Source organism: Megalobrama amblycephala, linkage group LG16, assembly GCF_018812025.1.
Source record: "Megalobrama amblycephala isolate DHTTF-2021 linkage group LG16, ASM1881202v1, whole genome shotgun sequence".
In the NCBI taxonomy this organism is placed as follows: domain Eukaryota; kingdom Metazoa; phylum Chordata; class Actinopteri; order Cypriniformes; family Xenocyprididae; genus Megalobrama; species Megalobrama amblycephala.
This window is the reverse complement of record NC_063059.1, coordinates 27,526,528-27,531,942: the sequence shown is the minus strand read 5'-3', so window position 1 is coordinate 27,531,942 and position 5,415 is coordinate 27,526,528.

Here is a 5,415-nt window from a genome sequence, read left to right as displayed (position 1 = left end):
TACTCTCCTGGGTGAAGGACTAACCTATAAATCCTGCTAACCTATTTCACTCCCTTCGTACAATCCTTTTTTCTGCTAAACTGCAGATTCCAAAAAGCCTTTAAAGAACAGTCTGTTTTTTTGATGCTTTATATTTATTGCAGTACTCAAGATCTTCACCCTAATAATTTCTTCTATGTTGTTTTGTATATTCTAATCTACATACTTATATTGCCTAATATTTTTTAGGTCTTTTATTATTATTTATCCTTCAATTAGTCATTGTAACTGCATCTTGAATTGTTAAATCAAAATCCCTTTAAAGATACATCTGTTTGCTTGCCGTCCATATTTGTAATTGCTAGTTCAAACATTCATGTCCTGTCTATTTGAATGGGGGATCCTGAAATCTCAAAAGCTGCTCACAGAACTCTTAATTACTCAATTAGTTACTTTACTCCCTGATTAATATCATATTTATAATTAGACACTAATTTTGACATAAACTCACATAAGTGTTGTTTTCCATGCTTAAATATAGTTAAAAAGGCTTATTTTTTAAATTACATCAGCCAATGCACATGTGCAATCCCATTCATTAGCTTCCTGTTTCTATGGGAACCTGAACTTCCAATGGCAGCTATAGTGACTTGTCCAATCAATGATCAGTTTCCTTTACTTAGATGGAGGGCTCTATTTCACCTTGATATGCATTACTGTTTCTCTATTCAAATAATAGAATTGAAGCGTTTTTCTATCTCTGTAATTGTTGATTAACTACAATATCTCCTATTAAACCAAATGATTTAAGCTATCACCTGATTACTTACAGTCTCTTTTCTCTTTACTATCATTACTTTGGCATCTAAGCACATCCTTTAGTGAGGTTGTGTTTACCAGTGACTTTCATAACTTGTTTTGTACATCTGTCACTCTGTTATTCTGTCTTATTTTATCTTCCCATCTTTAAGATAAAGCCATGTTTCCATTTCCCAAACCTTGGTTCTATCTAAACTGATAGTATTTTCTTCCTTGTTTATATTCTTAAAACATAATTTATTTCTCTTGTCTATTTAGCTTAACTTTATATTTAATTTATTTATTTATTTATTTTCTTAAGGTCCTAATGTCCTTTATTTTCCATCATATCTAGATCTTGGGCTGTTTTGACAAAACCCAGGCCTATATGCTCTATATTATTTACTTCTTTCATAAATATCTCAATCACTACTTAAATGCTTATATACTTATAAAGGCCAAAATCCTGCTTTGTTTATAGTTATAATTGTTAGTTATAACTAAAATTATTTTACAATTATTTTATACAGGCAGGATTTTCATAATCTTTGCATTATGTCTGGCTCATTGCCCATCTCTCTTCATTTTGTTTCTCTGTCTCCATTTAATGCCAGCAGAAAGTTTGACCCTTCTGTGCCTCAGCTCTGGTCATAAATCTTCCCACACAAACCTCAACATACTCACAGACTGGAATCTGTGTTCCAACAATAGTCATTAGATTAACTATTGCTTTAAAATCTGTGTTTGAATGTCAGAAGATCTTCTACAGATGGACCACTTCCCCCCCTTCTAGAAGATATTCTGGCATCAGTACTTGTATCTTTAATCAATTATTAAGTATTTGTTAATAATTGTTCATTAAGATTAATATGTTCTATCCAGTTGTTCAGTACTTTACTTTAAGCAATTTACTTCAAACTCTCCCCTTCTTGGGAAGTTAATTTTCTGTTTTGTTTTTCTTTAATTCATTTTCTTTTTAATTAATAATATGTCCGTTAATTATTGTTTCAGCTGAATATTGTTCCTCATTAAGCTGAAACATTTTATTTTATATATCAAAGCAAGAAATTAAAGTCTAGTTTTTGTTCTTTTGGATTTTCCAATCAATTAGAATCATCTTGCTTTGTTTCTTATCATTTACCATGAATTTAACGACACCAGAATCACCAAGCTGTTTTGCCTTGCCTTGAGTTTAGTTTAGTATTATAATTTCTGTTAGTCAAATCACTAAATCCATGCCCAAATTCTGCCTATCATTCATCAATAGACACATCTTATCAGTATTATCTCATAGCTAATGTTCACAGATCCAATGTGGTATCCCGTCCAGAAACACACTTAGGCTATTATTTATGGCCCTTTCTAAGACATGTGTTGTTTCGCATTCCTGGCGAATACACACACAAGTTATATGTCATTTTTTACGAGTTTATCAAAGACTCTTAATACAACAGGTATTATGTTTGTTTAGGTTTGACCTTTATAAGTTTTTGCTTTTAATTAGTCTCTGCTAATAATACCTTTTTTATTTTGATGTTTTATTCTTTCTCAGTTTAGTCAATTACAACAACTGTACACTATATTATTTGTTTGACCTATACTCTTTTTGTGGGAATTTCTTCACATTTTTGTTTCAATTTCTCTTATGTTATTTATTTATTTATTTATTTATGTTTTTAATATGTCTAATTTAACAAGTTTTATCCCTTATTTTTATTTTAATTTGTATTAAATCCTTTCTTAAGTTCATATTTCCATTTTTTTCCCTCAATTTAACTCCATATAACTTAATTTTTTTTAAACTTTAATCTTGCACATTTATCCTATTGTAAGTCATTATTTCACAAATTATTTTTCAAAGTACTCATTTCACGTCCTGAGACAATAATTCTCAGACTTTATTCAGAACCCTGTTTTCTCTTTACAGTTAATAGTTTTTAGCTGGTCCTCTAACAATAAGCATTATTCTTGCTCATTCTCAACGGTCTTATAACATCTTATAATGACCCTTCTATTTAGTTTTGTTTGTTATTGTACTTTTTGCACTAATAACTCTTAAATTTTATTTACATTTCTTCATAGCCTTTGAATGGAAAAATTATATTTTCCATATATTTTCACTTATTTGAATTTTTGATTAATAGTTTTTCCCACTGTCTCATTCTTTTTCAACATATCGTTATTATCAGTCTGTAATTTTAATTGTTCTACTTATTCTAATCATTTTTTTTTTTTTCACATTTTAATATATACAACTTTAATAACATTTTATTTTAACATCTTTTAACTAATTGTTTATTAACAAGCATATTACTACAACACTGACTAATTAATACTTATTAAGCACATGTTAATGCCTTATTCTGCATGATCTTATTCTGTATCCTTAACTCTACCCAATAGCTAAACTATACCTCACTAACTACTAACAAGCAGCAGATCAGAAGTTCACTAAGGGAAAAGTCATAGTCTATATGTGTTCCCTATACTACCACAATGGTTACCACAACCTTTTTGTTTCATTTCTAAATTAATTATTAGTCTATATTTAAATTGATTTAGATTAATTTATTTATCAGGCTACACTAATTCCTGCAGTGTTTTCACTTCACACACACACTCACACAGCGAGTTGCGTCTGTTACCGTAACGGAGTGGCTCTATCTCCTGACCTCTGACCTTCACTGCTTTAACTCCCTCAGCAAACACTGCATGCCTCTAACGTAAAAAGTCTCTTTCCTTAGACTTTTTTCTGCTCTTCATTTTTAATTCTTTTATATGTTTTGGTATTTTTCTTAATGGTTTTTATTAGACTTTAGATCCTGTTCATAACTTTATTCATAGCAAGCTATATGTCGTAGTTTTATCCTGGAGCTCATTATAACTCTAAATCAGCTCTGTTATTCCTCTGTTTACAAGTAAAACTCAATCTCAGGACTTTTCAACCTTCAAACAGGTATGTACTATGTCTTTATGTGTTTTTTAGAGCTTCTGGTTCACCTTTGTTCATCATAATGTTGTAAACTGTAGCATACACTGCTTCTTCTAACGTATATCTTTATCTTTTGTTTTATTCTATCACTTTACTAAATTCACTATTTGACTCAATTTATTAACCAAGTCTCTTGCTTTTTATCTCAAACTCCTTTTCATTTTAGGGATTTTATATCAGCTTATGCTCTCACCAATTTAGTGTGTAAATATTTAACATCCTCTAAATACACTCATATTTGTCAATAATTCATTTGTCATCATTCTTCATATTTAGTCCTGCTTTTGCAAGCATCTTTATCGTTATCTTTATAGTCTTTGCATTGACTAAAACTGACAGATGTTTTTTTTTTTTTTTCTTATCCCTCCTGCAAAGTATTATCACCTACAGACATGTTGTAGGTCCTTATGGCAATCTTTCTTTGTTGTTTATAGAGAAAGCAGTTAATTCTCACCTATTTTCCTTAATAGCATTTGGTAAAAACATACCTTTTATTCAATTTTAAATTCTAGTAATCAACCTCCCTAGTTTTATGTACTTTCATATTTTGGAACTTCTCTAATCCTCCTATTACACTTTAGTTGTCAAGTTTAATAAGTGTCATATATTTGTTTAATCTTGATATTGTTATTTCTTCAACAATATCTGATAAATATGTTATTTAGTTTTTTGTTTGTTTTCATATCTTTGTCCATCTTTACACATATTTCTTAGCTTATAAAAATATTTTTGTATTGTCTAATCTGTTCATTTTCCATTAGTTTTGAACCTTTTATCCATCACAATTTATAATTTAAATTTGTATCCATTTTTCTTTTATATTTCTTAATATGTTGCTTGTCTTTGCATACGTCTACATCATGTATCGTTTATATATAATGCCATTTACTTTCACTTGTATGGTAACTAGTTTTACATTATTTTATGTTGTTATTTTTTCTTGGTTACATTTGTTTCTTTATTAAACTCCTTTTTTTTTTTTTCACCAAAGCCTTTCCATAGCTTTATCTGTTTCATAATTTTGATCTTCTCTGTCATTCGAATTGTTTTTTATTTATTTATTTTTTCTAAACAAATATGTTACACTTTTTCTTTATTGTATGACACTGTATTTTTCTATTACCTTTGTGTTTAATCCAACTTCAAAGTGATTTTTTCCATTCACTCTGTCACTGTCGCACAAATCACAAACCTTTATAGCTTATTTTAATTAAACTAATTGACCAAATCTCTCACTCCAAATATACTTTAGTGTTTCTTTAGTCTTGTAATTCAATTGCTCATTTTATGTTTACTTAAATGTTTCTTTAATTTAAGTGGTATTATCATTCTAATAACCTTATCTCAGGTAATGCTCTAGCATCAATCATAGTTGGACTTTCTCTCAGTCCTTCTCGCTTAATCAGCATATATCTGATTTTATGTTTTCCTCACCGCCTATATTTGGTTTCTTATTGCTTCTGATTAACTCTTATAATTTTAACACTAACATGTTTGGGGGTTTTATTCTGATTTTTAGTCTGCCTCCTCTGAGGCTCGTATAATCAAGCTGTCTGACTAGATTACTTAACTGTTTTACTGTCAGGAGTTCATGGATGTATCTCATCAGATCTGCTTTCAGTTACTTAATCTTTTCAATAATCTAA